The sequence below is a fragment of the Salvelinus fontinalis genome, chromosome 8, assembly GCF_029448725.1.
Source record: "Salvelinus fontinalis isolate EN_2023a chromosome 8, ASM2944872v1, whole genome shotgun sequence".
NCBI lineage: Eukaryota > Metazoa > Chordata > Actinopteri > Salmoniformes > Salmonidae > Salvelinus > Salvelinus fontinalis.
In genome coordinates, this window is record NC_074672.1 from 42,329,901 (window position 1) to 42,346,658 (window position 16,758).

The window sequence follows — 16,758 nt, forward strand, 5'->3', positions numbered from 1 at the left end:
AAAAGACACCCTATGAAGCATGATCATCATCATTATTTAAATCTTTTCTTATTAACCTGACCACGTTTCCCACCACCTTTTGCTGCTGTAACAGCAGTAACAAATTTCCTCAAGCGAAACCGCTTCTTCTCACTCAACTGGTCTAACCCCACCGTCTTCTGTAACATCACAGCTGACCTCACAAACTTATCAACATCAAAATATTCTGCCAATTTTACAGATTTCCCAAAAGTCTGATCCAGAAACCCATTTACCTCCTCTAGATCATAAATTGAGTCCTCACCAGCTGCTGTCATATCAGAAGAGATATCCATATCCTTCTCCTGATCCTCCTCAGCTGAGGCCACAGACCACTGACTCCCCTCTACCACATCCCTTTCAACACTCCCCACTTGCACCCCATCACTCGTACCAGGCATCTCCTCCACTACCTGGGAGACTAGCCCCACCTGAACCCCATTAACCGTGGTGGGCATCTCCTCCACTACATGAGAGCCCAGCTCCACATGAACCCCCTCCTGTACCCCATTACTCGTAGTGGGCATTTCCTCTACTACCTGGGAGCCTAACTCCACATGAAACCCCTCCTGTACTCCATTACTCGTAGTGGGCATCTCCTCCACTCCCTTGGAGTCTAGCTCCACATGAACCCCCTCCTGTACTCCATTACTCGTAGTGGGCATCTCCTCCACTACCTTTGAGATTAACTCCACATGAACCCCCTCCTGTACTCCATTACTCGTAGTGGGCATCTCCTCCACTACCTGTGAGATTAGCTCCACATGAACCCCCTCCTGTACTCCATTACTCGTAGTGGGCATCTCCTCCACTACCTTTGAGATTAACTCCATATGAACCCCCTCCTGTGCCCCAGTACTCATACTGGGCACCTCCTCACCAGTCTGAGGAACTGGCTCTTTAACACGGATAACTTGTTCCTCGGCAACAGGTGATTGTGGCTGCTCAACCACTGTCAGCCCACCTCTCCCTACATCAGTGGGCCCAGGCGTTACGATGACCACCTGCGCCCCTCCCTCTGCCTTCTCCCTTTTCGGGCAAGCATGTCGCTTATGGCCAACATCCCCACACTCAAAACACCGTTGACTACCCGTACTAGCATACGCCATATACATTCTATTGTCATACTTGACTTTAAACGATATCTCTAAAGTCTGCTCCGGTGAGTCCAAAAACATAAACACCTGTCGCCGAAACGACATAACCTGTTTCAACGCCGGGTGTTTGCAACCCAACGGAACAACCTTAATTGAGCTTGCAAACTTCCCAAAGCGCAATAACTCGCGCTCCAATAGCTCATTTGGAATAAACGGTGGTACATTTGAAATCGTTACCCTTGTTGACGGAGAAAAAAGCGGGGTAACTTGAATAAACATTCCCTTAAGAAGTACGCCCTGCTCAACCATACGATCAACAAGGCGCTCTTCCTTAAGAAATACCACCACCGCTTTATTCATCCGTGACGCATACGCAACATTATCGTATCCTACCTTCTCTCCTACGGCGACCAGAAACTCCTCCACCGTGACAGTAGCTTCAGTGACACACCTAAAGCCGTGCCGAAGTGACAGGGACGGCATTCCAATTCTGGAAGCCATCCCCGCCAAAATCAAGGTAATTTCGATACGAAAAAACCTAAATACTTAATTCTACCACACAACAAAAAAATATATATATAATAATCTTAATCATGCACAGAAGAAACCAAAGAATGCCACCAAGAAAGAAAAAACCGAAGGAAAGTTCTGAATATCTTACTCTACACAACACACGCACTCACTCAATCAATCATTCAATTCCCAGCATGCACCAAACACTCCCAGCATGCAGAGAGAGAGAGAGAGAGAGAGAGAGAGAGAGAGAGAGAGAGATGGGAAGAGAGAGTGAGAGAGAGTGAGAGAGATGGGAAGAGAGAGTGAGAGATGGGAAGAGAGAGAGAGAGAAAGAGAGAGATGGGAAGAGAGAGGGAGAGAGAGAGACAGAGAGAGATGGGAAGAGAGAGGGAGAGAGAGATGGAAAAAGAGAAAGGGTGTTTTTCCTGTCACTCACAAGTATACATGTTGATGAACATGGAGTGGGAGTCTGAAAAGTGTGTTATACGTGCTGCTGTACATACAGAGATGTACAAAAGTATGTTGGCACCTGCTCGTCGAACATCTCATTCCAAAATCATGAGCATTAATATGGAGTTGGTCCCACCTTTGCTGCTATAACAGTCTCCACTCTTTTGGGAAGGCTTTCCACTAGATGTTGGAACATTGCTGTGTGGACTTGCTTCCATTCAGCCACAAGAGCATTTGTGAGTTTGGGCACTGATGTTGGGCGAGTAGGCCTAGCTCGCAGTCGGCGTTCCAATTCATCCCGAAGGTGTTCAATAGGGTTGAGATCAGGGCTGTGTGCAGGCCAGTAAAGTTCTTCCACACCGATTTCAACAATCCATTTCTGTGTGGACCTCGCTTTGTGCATGGGGGCATTGCACGCTGAAACAGGAAAGGGCCTTCCCCAAACTGTTGCCACAAAGTTGGAAGCAGAGAATTGTCTAGCATGTTATTGTATGTGTTAAGATTTCCCTTCACTGGAACTAAGGGGCCTAGCCCGAACCATGAAAAACAGCCCTAGATCATTATTCCTCCTCCACCAAACTTTACAGTTGCCACTATGCATTCGGGCAGGTAGTGTTCTACTGGCATCCACCAAACCCAGAAATTTCATGGCTGTGGTCAATTTTTATACACCTGTCAGCAACGGGTGTGGCTGAAATAGCTGAATAAACTAATTTGAAGGTGTGTCCACATACTTTTGTATATATAGTGTATATTAATGTGCTTGAAAAATGAAACAATGCAGGTTAATATTTCCCTTTTCTGTGTTTCAGTAGACTAGTGAAACTCTCTGTGGCTTCTGACTCACAATGTACAGTACACCCTACGGATTGGATAGAGAGAGAGAGTGACTCATAGCAGCTCTATCACTGTCCCTGGGTACACACACACACACACACACACACACACACACACACACACACACACACACACACACACACACACACACACACACACACACACACACACACACACACACACACACACACACACACACACACACGACTAAAAGAGCAAAGTCACACCAGAAACACACTCTCTCTCTCTTGCTCAATCACTATCTATACCCACACTCACCATTCTCGTATTTAAACCTGGTAGCTGGTTTCCAGTAGACTAGTGAAACTCTCTGGTTTCTGAATATCTGAGCAGTTGTGGTGTTTGCACAGCTGCTATAGAATAAGTTAGATACATTTGCTTTAGGTCCAAGAGTTGATCTGCCAGTTTTTCTAAAGCATAATAGATGTTTGTTTTCAGCGCTGCACTTCTTCTCCCTGGATGATGACAAGTCACACGCTCTTATCAGGACGGCCGGCACAGCCAGCCGATAGTGGAATATGTCCCCGCTCACAACACCAGCCCAGAACACCTCCTAACGCCACAAATATTAACATCATCACACTGACAAAATGTATAAATGTATGAGTGGAGAGTACACTCCCAGTCACAACCAAAATATCAAACAACTTTAAGGTGGACTCCCAGCTAAGTAGGACTCTCAGCTAAGTTGGACTCCCAGCTAAGTTGGACTCCCAGCTAAGTTGGACTCCCAGCTAAGTTGGACTCCCAGCTAAGTTGGACTCTCAGCTAAGTAGGACTCCCGGCTAAGTTGGACTCCCAGCTAAGTTGGACTCCCAGCTAAGTTGGACTCTCAGCTAAGTAGGACTCTCAGCTAAGTAGGACTCCCAGCTAAGTAGGACTCCCGGCTAAGTAGGACTCCCGGCTAAGTTGGACTCCCGGCTAAGTTGGACTCCCGGCTAAGTTGGACTCCCAGCTAAGTTGGACTCCCAGCTAAGTTGGACTCTCAGCTAAGTAGGACTCTCGGCTAAGTAGGACTCCCGGCTAAGTTGGACTCCCAGCTAAGTTGGACTCTCAGCTAAGTAGGACTCTCAGCTAAGTAGGACTCCCAGCTAAGTAGGACTCCCAGCTAAGTAGGACTCCCAGCTAAGTTGGACTCCCAGTTAAGTTGGACTCCCAGCTAAGTAGAACTCCCAGCTAAGTAGGACTCCCAGCTAAGTAGGACTCCCAGCTAAGTAGGACTCCCAGCTAAGTAGAACTCCCAGCTAAGTAGGACTCCCAGCTAAGTAGGACTCTCAGCCAAGTAGGACTCTCAGCCAAGTAGGACTCCCAGCTAAGTAGGACTCCCAGCTAAGTAGGACTCCCAGCTAAGTAGGACTCTCAGCTAAGTAGGACTCCCAGCTAAGTAGGACTCTCAGCTAAGTAGGACTCTCAGCCAAGTAGGACTCCCAGCCAAGTAGGACTCCCAGCTAAGTAGGACTCTCAGCTAAGTAGAACTCTCAGCTAAGTAGGACTCTCAGCTAAGTAGGACTCCCAGCAAAGTTGGACTCCCAGCTAAGTTGGACTCCCAGCTAAGTTGGACTCCGAGCTAAGTTGGACTCCCAGCTAAGTAGAACTCCCAGCTAAGTAGGACTCTCAGCTAAGTAGGACTCCCAGCTAAGTAGGACTCCCAGCTAAGTAGGACTCCCAGCTAAGTAGGACTCCCAGCTAAGTAGAAATCCCAGCTAAGTAGGACTCTCAGCTAAGTAGAACTCTCAGCTAAGTAGGACTCCGAGCTAAGTAGGACTCTCAGCTAAGTAGGACTCCCAGCTAAGTAGGACTCCCAGCTACAACCCTAAAGACATGGTTCAGCTCTGACAGTATGACCTCACAGGACACAGCTCCAGTGCAGTAGTCTACTTCTAACTGGTTCCAGGTAGGGGTTTCCTGTATGTCCAAAGGGACAGTGTCAGCTCTGAGGCCAAGTGGAAAGTAGCTTGTGGCACTCGGCAGGACAACACATTTCATTACGAAGAATCTCAAAATCCTGCCTAGTCACTGCACTGCAGAGCAGCTTACAGCAGCAGAGCTCTGTACATCCATCCACGAAATACTACGAGAGGGGAGGGGGAGGACAGGGGAGAGGGGGAGGAGAGGGGAGGGGGAGGACAGGGGAGAGGGGGAGGAGAGGGGAGGGGGAGGACAGGGGAGAGGGGGAGGAGGGGGGAGGGGGAGGACGGGGGAGCGGGAGGAGGAGGGAAGAGAGGGGGAGGAAAGGGGGGGACAGGGGAGAGGGGAAGGAGAGGGGAGGTGGAGGACAGGGGAGAGGGAGAAGGAGGGAAGAGAGGGGGAGGACAGGGGAGAGGGGAGAGGGGGAGGAGGAGAGGGGTGAGGGAGTAGAGGGGAGGTGAAGGGTGAGGGAAGAGAGTGGGAGGTGAGGGGGAGAGGGGGAGAGAGGTGAGGGAAGAGAGGGGAGGAGAGGGTGAGGAGGAGAAGCGAGGTGGAGAGGGGAGGTAAGGAGAGAGAAGAAGAGGGGAGCCATGTTGGGCTGACATCTGGATATAGCAGGTCAGGAGCCAGCACCGGTCCCTCTCCCCTTCTGAGAAACAGCAAGAGCACCTCCACTAAAATGACAAAGATTATCATAACAAATGTTGCCACATGCATTGTTTAAGTGTGTTGCCATCTTTGTTAACATATTCAGGAACCTCTCCTCGCCCTGGAATTGTGGTTTAAGCAAGCAGGCCTGATATGTAACAACATATACATATTAGGGCTGGGAATTGACACCAGGGACCTCAAGATTCTTACGATACTATATGTACTGCGATTCGATACTGCGGTTTTATTGCGATTCGATGAACCAAACATTGCTCACCATATGTCTACTGCAGAGTTACAAAAGACAACCAATTAGAAAATGAGTTTTGATCAGTCGTGGAAATAAAAGTACAGATTTTATTTGTATTTTTTATGTAGATGGAGAGCAAGCTTTAGGAGGAAAAATACCAGCGTTTTGGTGCAGGTACATCTGACTAGTACAAAAATATAATATTGTGATTAATCGTAGAAAATAATATCCCGATATGTAACTGCATGGATTTTCCCCCATCACTACTACATATACAACTACTGTCTGTGTCTATTTAACAACCATGTTGCTTTTCTCTCCATAGGTTGTGTTTTGAAACAACTCAAATAACTTTGGTTTGGAGAGGAAAATTCCAACCATTGGACAGTGGAGATCCTAAACAGATGAGTCACAGCCAACATTTGTATTGCTAACCATGATTTGCTCTAATCTGTTGGGTCCAGAGTTAAGCTGTGTTTTAATACCCATACTAATATGCTGTCTACTACATACTTAATGAGTATATACTATTAGTTCATTTTAGTACACTGTAAACAAACAGTATCCTTTCAGTTGAGCGTACTAGCTCTTCGCCTGTCTACCAGAAGTTGATGCTGTTGCTATGCAACCTCTTGCTAGCTTTTTAGCATAACAAATGACTAGCTAGACATTTTATGACTTTGTGTGTGTGTTCTTAAATACAATCTGGAGTACCAGAGGGTGCTCAGAGTGCGCTCTCGCCGTTTGGAAATTCAGAGCGTTGTCAGATTGTTTGTTTGTAAATTCAGAGCGTTTCCACACTGGACGCCCTGGCCGAGGATTAGGGTTGACCCGAGCGTTCTAACGTTGGCTGGCTTGCTAGCTACTTCCAGAAACAAATGAGAGAACATGTCACTATGACCATTTTACTCACCCTAGCAGAGCTGGTTAGGCAGTTTTCATGTTATCCAGAGTGTTGGTGACTGTAACTGTGCTGCTTTCAACAATTTAATTATGCTTTTTTTTGCACCGGCCATATTCAACGGGTGTTCAGCGTTTGTAAATTCATCAGTTATTCTGCGCTCTGGTACACTCAGATGAGAGTGCTCTGAAATCGGAGTATAGCCAGAGCGAATTTACGAAAGCACCAGAATGTCCATTGAGAACACACAATGACTATACCACTTCGCTAAGCTAAGAATGACAGGATGCATCATGTCAATAAACGTTGGGTAGTTAGTTAGATAGCATATAGTTAATATACAGGCAAGTTTGATGTATTAGTAGGCAACTAACGCTAGGTAGCTAGCTAACATACCGGTACATACTGCTGTAATGATATGCTATGTGGTTCGTAAGGATAGCGTAGCTAACAAATTGTCAGCCAACGTGTAAGGTAACTGATTTGAAAAGTCATTACTTTATTACATTGCTCAACATTTTCTTAACATTTGTCATAATTAGTTAAAGCAATGAATTTGTATCCGCTCTCATTGGATATTTTCCTCAATTTTCTTCAAATCTGAAAACGATGTGAATCAACGCTCATTTTCTGAAGAATTGCATTATGGTCCCTAAAAGCACGGAAATAGTGTCCACTGCTTGTATACTTCGTATTTTCGCCGTTGTTGTACGACACACCCGGGAACTTTTGGCATACTAACTATATCCATACTATGACCAATAAACATACTGTATACTCAATTTACATCACAAATAGTACGGTTAGTAAGGTTAGTATGAGTATTCGAACACAGCTTAGTCTTTCAATTTGAGCGCTCTCCAGAAAGATCCTGACATCCCGTAGCAGCATCCCGCCCCTAACTGACCAGACACCCCTCTCGCTGAGCAGTCTGTGATGTTATCAGGACCTCTGGAAACCCTGTTGAACCAGAGACTGTACGAGTGTACTGTACGAGTGTACTGTACGAGTGTACTGTACGAGTGTACTGTGCGAGTGTACTGTACGAGTGTACTGTGCGAGTGTACTGTGCGAGTGTACTGTGCGTGTGTACTGTACGAGTGTACTGTACGAGTGTACTGTGCGTGTGTACTGTACGAGTGTACTGTGCGAGTGTACTGTGCGTGTGTACTGTACGAGTGTACTGTGCGTGTGTACTGTGCGTGTGTACTGTACGAGTGTACTGTACGAGTGTACTGTGCGAGTGTACTGTGCGTGTGTACTGTACGAGTGTACTGTACGAGTGTACTGTGCGTGTGTACTGTACGAGTGTACTGTACGAGTGTACTGTGCGAGTGTACTGTGCGAGTGTACTGTGCGTGTGTACTGTACGAGTGTACTGTGCGTGTGTACTGTACGAGTGTAATGTACGAGTGTACTGTACGAGTGTACTGTGCGTGTGCCCAGCGGCCATTAGCGCTCCTTGTTAGCTCCATACTGCTGTTAGGAGTGTTATTTACAGGCTTGGCTCACGCCATTGTCAACCGTGATTCACCCCCATTGTCCACCGTGATTCACCCCCATTGGCCACCGTGAATCACCCCCATTGGCCACCGTGATTCACCCCCATTGGCCACCGTGATTCACCCCCATTGGCCACCGTGATTCACCCCCATTGGCCACCGTGATTCACCCCCATTGGCCACCGTGATTCACCCCCATTGGCCACCGTGATTCACCCCCATTGGCCACCGTGATTCACCCCCATTGGCCACCGTGATTCACCCCCATTGTCCACCGTGATTCACCCCCATTGTCCACCGTGATTCACCCCCATTGTCCACCGTGATTCACCCCCATTGCCAAGAAAGCAACAACAAGAAAAGATGAAGTACATGTGGATTCGTAATCTCACTAAGCACAATATTTCTCTCTGAGCCATGATCAGTGTAGGGACATGGTGGAACAGGAAATGCGTGTTTTCTACATTCAATCTTTCGATCAGATTGCCTTCAGGATGAAGATGGCATCGTATACAGGGGCATCACATTAAAAAAGAAGAAACCAAAAGTAGCTTGTTGGGAAAACATGCAAAACTGGGACAAATTTAAAAAGATGTCCCAAAGAGACAAAGTTCACAGGAAATGAACCTGTCCAAATGAACTAAACTGGAGTACTATGGTGACTTTGTCTAGTGTAAAAAAGGTCAAATGTAAAAATAAAAAATAAAAAAAACGAATAAGCGGAAATATGGCGAACAGCATTTCAGCACTATCGACAGCTGCAGGGTAGGAATCCCAGAGTTCAGCATTTGTACTGTGGAGAGCGACCAGCTCACAGGAATAATGACAGGTCTATCCAGGAAGAACGAAGTCTGGAAGAGGAAGGCTCCTCTAACTAGAACTTTGGTAGCCTTTTTTCAGCATATTTACTTTTCCAACTAATCTTTAGGATTGTAAAAGAATAGAGAAAAGATACATGCAGACATCCAGACAGTAAGATACTGTGGGTTCAGTGGTTAGAGTGCTATAGGAGAGGACCACTGGCTCAGACTACATTCCTGTTACCCTTCAACAGGTTCGTATTATAGTTGGATATCACTGCATGCAAATCACCAAGGAAACAAAGAACAAAGAATCAGTCAGATTATGCAAATTAAATCTACCCATCTATCTGTCAGTCATTCGGACTGCTTTCATTTAGCGTCAAATGAAATTTCTTTGCCTGGAGTCACTGCAGTAATTGTGCTAAATGCTTTACTTATATAGTGAGCGGTGTCCGGGTGAAAGCTTGGAGCACAATGAGACAATAAGGCCGGTGAAAAGAAAACTGCTTAATGGACTAACAAAGCTGCTTGTGGGTCTAGGACGAGGTAGTCAATCAAAATCAAATCAAACCGAATACAACAGGTGAAGACCTTACCGTGAAATGCTTACTTACATGCCCTTAATCAACATTGCAGTTCAAGAAATGGAGTTAACAAAATATTTACTAAATAAATTAAAGTAAAAAATGTAATAAAAAGTAACAGAATAAAATGACATAACAGTAACGAGGCTATATACAGGGGGTACAGGTTAGTCGAGGTAATTTGTAGATGTAGGTAGGGGTAAAGTGACATAGATGCATAGATAATAAACAGCAAGTATCAGCAGTTTAAAAACAAAAGGGGGGGGGTCAATGTAAATAATCTGGGTGGCCATTTTATTAATTGTTCAGCAGTCTTACAGAAGCTGTTAAGGAGCCTTTTGGACCTAGACTTGGCGCTCTGGCACCGCTTGCCATGCGGTAGCAGAGACAACAGTCTATGACTTGGGTGACTGGAGATTTTGACAATTGTTTTACATTTTTTTAAACATTTATTTAATTAGGCAGGTCAGTTAAGAACAAATTCTTATTTTCAATGACGGCCTAGGAAAAAGTGTGTTATCTGCCTTGTTCAGGGGCAGAACGACAGATTTTTACCTTGTCAGCTCTGGGATTCGATCTTGCAACATTTTGGGTTACTGACACCGCCTAGTAAATAGGTCCTGGATGTCAGGAAGCTTGGCCCCAGTGATATATTAGGTCGTATGCACTACACTCTGTAGCGCCTTATGGTAGGAGGCTGAGCAGTTGCCATACCAGGCAGTAATGCAACCAGGATGCTCTCGATGGTGCAGCTGTAGAACTTTTTGAGGATCTGGGGACCCATGCCAAATCTTTTCAGTCTCATGAGGGGGAAAGGTGTTGTCATGCCCTCTTCTCGACTGTCTTGGTGTGTTTGAACCATGATAGTTTGTTGGTGATGTGGACACCAAGGAACTTGAAACTCTCGACCCGCTCCATTACAGCCGTGTCAATGTTAATGGGGGCCTGTTCGTCCCTCCTTTTCCTGTAGTCCACGATCACCTCCTTTGTCTTGCTCACATTGAGGGAGAGGTTGTTGTCCTGGCACCACACTGCCAGGTCTCTGATCTCCTCCCTATAGGCTGTCTCATCGTTGTCGGTGATCGGGCCAACCACTGTTGTGTCGTCAGCAAACTTAATGATGGTGTTGGAGTCGTGCTTGGCCCCGCAGTCATGGGTGAACAGGGAGTAAGCACGCATCCCTGAGGGGCCATGGTGTTGAGGATCAGTGTGGCAGATGTGTTATTGCCTACCCTTACCACTTGGGGGTGGCCCGTCAGGAAGTCCAGGATTCAGTTGCAGAGGAAGGTGTTTAGTCCCAGGGTCCTTAGCTTAGTGATGAGCTTTGTGGGCACTATGGTGTTGAACAATGGAGTTTGTCCAGGTGGGAAAGGGCAGTGTGGATTGCGATTGGGTCATCCGTGGATTTGTTGGGGCGGTATGCAAATTGGAGTGGGTCTAGGGTTTCCGGGATGATGGTGTGGATATGAGCCATGACCAACCTTTCAAAGCACTTCATGGCTACCGTGAGTGCTATGGGGCGGTAGTCATTTAAGCAGGTTACCTTAGTATTCTTGGGCACAGGGACTATGGTGGTCTGATTGAAACATGGGGGTATCACAGACTCGGTCAGGGAGAGGTTGAAAATGTCAGTGAAGACACTTGTCAGTTGGTCCGCGCATGCACTGAGTACACGCTCTGGTAATGCATCTGGCTGTGTGGCCTTGTGAATGTTGACCTGTTTAGAGGTCTTGCTCACATTGATTACGGAGAGTGTGATCACAAAGTCGTCCGGAATAACTGCTGCTCTCATGCATGCTTCAGTGTTGCTTGCCTCAAAGCGAGCATAAAAGGCATTTAGCTCATCTGGTAGGCTAGTGTCACTTGGCAGCTTGCAGCTGGGTTTCCCTTTGTAGTCCGTAATAGTTTGCAAGCCTTGACACATCTGACGAGCATCAGAGCTGGTGTAGTAGGATTCAATCTTAGTCCTGTATTAATGCTTTGCTTGTTTGATGTTTCATCTGAGGTCATAGTGAGATTTCTGATAAGTGTCCGGTTTAGTGTCATTGAAAGTGGCAGCTCTAGCCTTTAGCTCAGTGCGGATGTTGCCTGTAATCCATGGCTTCTAGTTGGGATATGTACGTACGGTCACTGTGGGCATGATGTCGTCAATGCACTTATTGATCAAGCCGGTGACTGAGGTGGTATACTCCTCAATGCCATTGGATGAATCACTGAACACATTCCAGTCTGTGCTAGCAAAACAGTCCTGTAGCGTAGCATCCGCGTCATCGGACCACTTTCGTATTAAGCAAGTCACTGGTACTTCCTGCTTTAGTTTTTGCTTGTAAGCCGGAATCAGGGGGATAGAATTATGGTCAGATTTGCCACACTGTGTGTGGAGTAAAGGTGGTCCAGAGTTTTTTCCCTCTGGTTGCATATGTGACATGCTGGTAGAAATGAGGTAAAATGGATTTAAGTTTGCCTGCATTAAAGTCCCCGTTCACTAGGAGGGCCGCTTCTGGATGAGCATTTTCTTGTTTGCTTATGGCCTTATATAGCTCATTGAGTGCGATCTTAGTGCCAGCATTGGTTTGTGGTGGTAAATAGACAGCTATGAATAATATAGATGAGAACTCTCTTGGTAGATAGTGTGGTCTACAGCTTATCATGAGGTACTCTAACTCAGGAGGAGTTGGAGAGAGAGATATGTACAATGGAGACTGGCAGGAAACAGCATGCTATGACAGTGATGGCCAAGCTACCATGGAGACAGTCATTCCGCCACTTATCCAAAAGGGGAGCTGCACATTGTCTCATTTGTGTAACAGACTGGATCAAGGGTGGGGTTTTAATATCAGGATGTGTGTAGCTAGCGAATATGATACTGGCAGTGGATTGGTCATTCGTTCACTGGGATTGGACAGCAGAAAATTGCCTGACCCTACAGGCCTGGTCCAATGTCTAGCCCTTACACCTTTAGTGTTTGCAGATCTGAAAGGAAAGCATCAGTGTTGCAATAAGGCAGAGGCTCACTGAGTCCATTGAATGCTATAGGTGGTGGTGCAATAACTGGACAGCTTCTACCCCCAAGCCATAAGACTGCTAAACAAGACTGCTAAATATCTAATCAAATGGCTGCTACTGTCTATTATCTATCCTGTTGCCCAGTCACTTTAACCCTACCTATATGTACATATCTACCTCAATTACCCCGTACCCCTGCACATCGCCTCGGTACTGGTACTTCCTGTATATAGCCATGTTATTTTCTACTTCCTGTATATAGCCATGTTATTTTTACTCGTCATTGTTATTCATTATTCACTGTGTATTTATTAATTGTGTCACTATTTCAAATTTGATATATTTTTTATATTGTGTCTTTATCTCTGCATTGTTGAAAAATGAACCTGTAAGTAAGCATTTCACTGTTAGTCTACACCAATGTTGTTTACGACGCATGTGACAAATAAAATGTGATTTGATGTGATCAGTCCTGTGACAGTCCTCTCCAATCTGCAAACACTAAAGAGGATGTAGTTAGACAGGAAAGGACCAGGCTATGGTTGTTTTGGAACCGGGCTATGGTTGTTTTGGATCCAGTATATGGTTGTTTTGGAACCAGGCTATGGTTGTTTTGGATCCAGTCTATGGTTGTTTTGGAACCAGGCTATGGTTGTTTTGGATCCAGTCTATGGTTGTTTTGGAACCAGGCTATGGTTGTTTTGGAACCAGGCTATGGTTGTTTTGGAACCGGGCTATGGTTGTTTTGGATCCAGGCTATGGTTGTTTTGGATCCAGGCTATGGTTGTTTTGGAACCGGGCTATGGTTGTTTTGGATCCAGGCTATGGTTGTTTTGGATCCAGTCTATGGTTGTTTTGGAACCAGGCAGAGGTTATATGTGGGTGTATGTGGGGTGAATGTGGGGTGTATGTGGGGTGAATGTGGGGTGTATGTGGGGTGAATGTGGGGTGTATGTGGGGTGTATGTGGGGTGTATGTGGGGTGAATGTGGGGTGAATGTGGGGTGAATGTGGGGTGAATGTGGGGTGAATGTGGGGTGAATGTGGGGTGTATGTGGGGTGTATGTGGGGTGTATGTGGGGTGTATGTGGGGTGTATGTGGGGTGTATGTGGGGTGTATGTGGGGTGTATGTGGGGTGTATGTGGGGTGAATGTGGGGTGTATGTGGGGTGTATGTGGGGTGTATGTGGGGTGTATGTGGGGTGAATATGCTCTCAATAACTGGGCCCTTTACTCCTCTGGTCATCACCATATGCATCAACAACCATAATGCAAAGCTGAGTCACTGCAGACTCCTGGGAAAACAACATATATTTCTAGAGGACATTTGGAGAGAGTGTGAGTAACCTGACCTACAATCTAGAATGTCCCCACCAACAAACACAAAGTCCAGAGCCCTTTTACAAGCCAGATGTTTATATTTCCGTGAGATTTCCTATTTTTACTGAAAATCGAAAACTACTGCAAGGTCAAATTGCATGCCAGGAGACCAGTCACGACTTTAGTAGGCTACTAAAATGGCAGGTGTTTGGCTTGAGATTACTGTGCTTTTCCCCAACGCTTACTGAACCTGCCTTTCATATGAACCATCTCTATCAAATGCTTTCCAAATACATTACATTAATAATGTATAACGCCAATTCGCAAATGACCGACGCGTAATCTGCAAGGGTTGTGATTACCTGGTCGGAGAATAGCCTAGTACCGCTACTACCAACGTATAGCGCAAGATGACAAGGTACACACACATCTGCGCTGCATCCTTGCAGCAGCAGGCTCGCTGCTGGACAGCGACACAAACAAAACAACCAACCATCATAACATTAGGCCTATGCTATAGGTGCGTGCGTAACTCTGATCTTTATAAACAAAAATATATTCGGCTTGGCAACATATTTGCAGCTTTCTCTGCATGTCTCCATTTCTCGAATACTCTATTCATACTTATTCACAGTCCTTGATGTGCCCTACACCGGAGCATCCTTAGTAAAATGACAGCAAAGCCAAATGGCATGAGGCTACAACGTCTTGAATCGAAAAAGGAGGTTTACCTGTTCCCCCCTTCCGTATTTATTTTACGGTTCCATCGTTATACCCGGGATGGTTTACTGCCTGCCTTCTTGATTACCCCGCGAAGCCCGTCTCCGGTAAGGACTCCGCCAGAGATCGGTGTGCCTCTGCTCGGGCGCTCGAGGTGGATGACCGGAATGCCTGAGTTGCGTTTGAGAGCCTCACGGAAAGACAAATGCATTGTTGAAAGCAGATGCGTAGTGCTACGTTGGTTCTTAAAGGGAAACACCGATCCTCATAACAAACGTGCATCTTAATAACAGTCCTGGACACAAACAAATACTGAATCAGGAGTGAACTCATGTGTCTGCAGTTTATACAATTCTTCACATAATTTATGGTCTGAACAAAATATGCACTGAATAAAAATATAAACGCAACCTGTAAAGTGTTGGTCCCATGTTTCATGAGCTGAAATAAAATACCACAGAAATGTTCCATAAGCACAAAAAGCTTATTTCTCTAAAATGTTGTGCAGAAATTTGTTTACATCCCTGTTTTTGAGCATTTATTCTTTGCCAAGACAATCCATCCACCTGACTGGTGTGTCATATCAAGAAGCTGATTAAAAAGCATGCCATTACACATGTGCACCATGTTCTGGGGGCAATAAAAGGCCACTCTAAAATGTGCAGTTTTGTCACACAACACAATGCCACAGGTGTCTCAAGTTGAGGGAGCGTACAATTGGCATGCTGACTGCAGGAATATCTGAGCTCGACCTGTTGAGCTAAAATAAAATACAAATCATTTTTATTATTTGAGCCCCACCTGTTGCCTGTTTTGCATGTTATTTTGACATTAGTACGTGTCACATATCAGTTTGCAAACAATCTGCAAAAAAAACCACTGAGTTGATATAGCAGCATACAAACACGTGTGCAGAGGGTCCCTGGTTCGCGTCGGGGCGAGGGGACGGACGTAAAGTTATACTGTTACATTGATGCTGTTGATCCGGGTCACGGCACCAATGTAACAGTATAACTTTACGTCCGTCCACTCGCGCGAACCAGGGACCCTCTGCACACATCAACAACAGTCTCCCACAAAGCATCGTTACCCATCGCTCCACAAAAGCCGCGGCCCTTGCAGAGCAAGGGGAAGCACTACTTCAAGGTCTCAAAGCGAGTGACGTCACCGTTTGAAAGGCTATTAGCGCGCCCCACCGCTAATTAGCTAGCCATTTCACATCAGTTACACCAGGACAACAACCTCTCTCTCAATGTGAGCAAGACAAAGGAGCTGATCGTGGGCTATAGGAAAAGGAGGGCCGAACAGGCCCCCATTAACATTGAAGGGACTGAAGTGGAGCGGGTCGAGAGTTTCAAGATCCATGGAGTCCACATCACCAACAAACTATCATGGTCCAAACACACCAAGACAGTTGTGAAGAGGCTACGACAGCACCTTATCCATCTCAGGAGACTGAACAGGTTTGGCATGGGTCCCCAGATCCCCAAAAAGTTCTACAGCTGTACCATCGAGAGCATCCTGACCGGTTGCATCACCGCCTGGTATGGCAACTGCTCGGCATCTGACCGTAAGGCGCCACAGAGGGTAGTGCATAAGGCCCAGTACATCACTGGAGCCAAGATTCCTGACATCCAGGACATATACAGTACCAGTCAAAAGTTTGGACAAACCTACACATTCCAGGGTTTTCTTTATTTGTACTATTTTCTACATTGTAGAATAATAGTGAAGACATCAAAACTATGAAATAACACATACTGAATCATGTAGTAACCAAGAAAGTGTTAAACAAATCAAAATATATTTTATATTTGAGGTTCTTCAAAATAGCCACCCTTTGCCTTGATGACAGCTTTGCACACTCTTGGCATTTACTTTAGTTTATTTAGTAAATGTTTTATCAACTCTATTTATTGTACTGCGTTGTTGGTTATGTCTTGTATGTAAGCATTTCACGGTAAGGTCTACCTACACCTGTTGTATTGGCGCATGTGACAAATACAATTTGCTTTGATTTTCCTAAACACACTTGATTTGAAACAATCCACAGCTATTGTTTAAAAATAAGCTAATGATCCTCGTGGCCAAGTCATACTCCCTGGTGAAGTATTTTATTTAGATAGGAGTACTTATATAATTTAGACGAAACATCAATTTACTTTAAGGCAATCC

At 45.6% G+C, this 16,758-nt stretch overlaps 1 protein-coding gene across 5 annotated transcripts in view; it reads right to left on the reverse strand.

Moving 5' to 3' along the window:
- LOC129861270 (syntaphilin-like) overlaps window positions 1-14,969 on the reverse strand; it is a 50,057-nt gene extending 35,088 nt beyond the window's left edge. For 2 of the 5 annotated variants that reach the window (XM_055932545.1, XM_055932544.1), the window contains exon 1: window positions 14,595-14,969. The gene's annotated coding sequence lies outside the window, so the exon portion shown is untranslated. The remainder of the gene's footprint in view (window positions 1-14,594) is intronic. The other 3 variants (XM_055932542.1, XM_055932547.1, XM_055932546.1) reach the window with 3 other exon arrangements.
- Window positions 14,970-16,758: the final 1,789 nt, after the last annotated feature.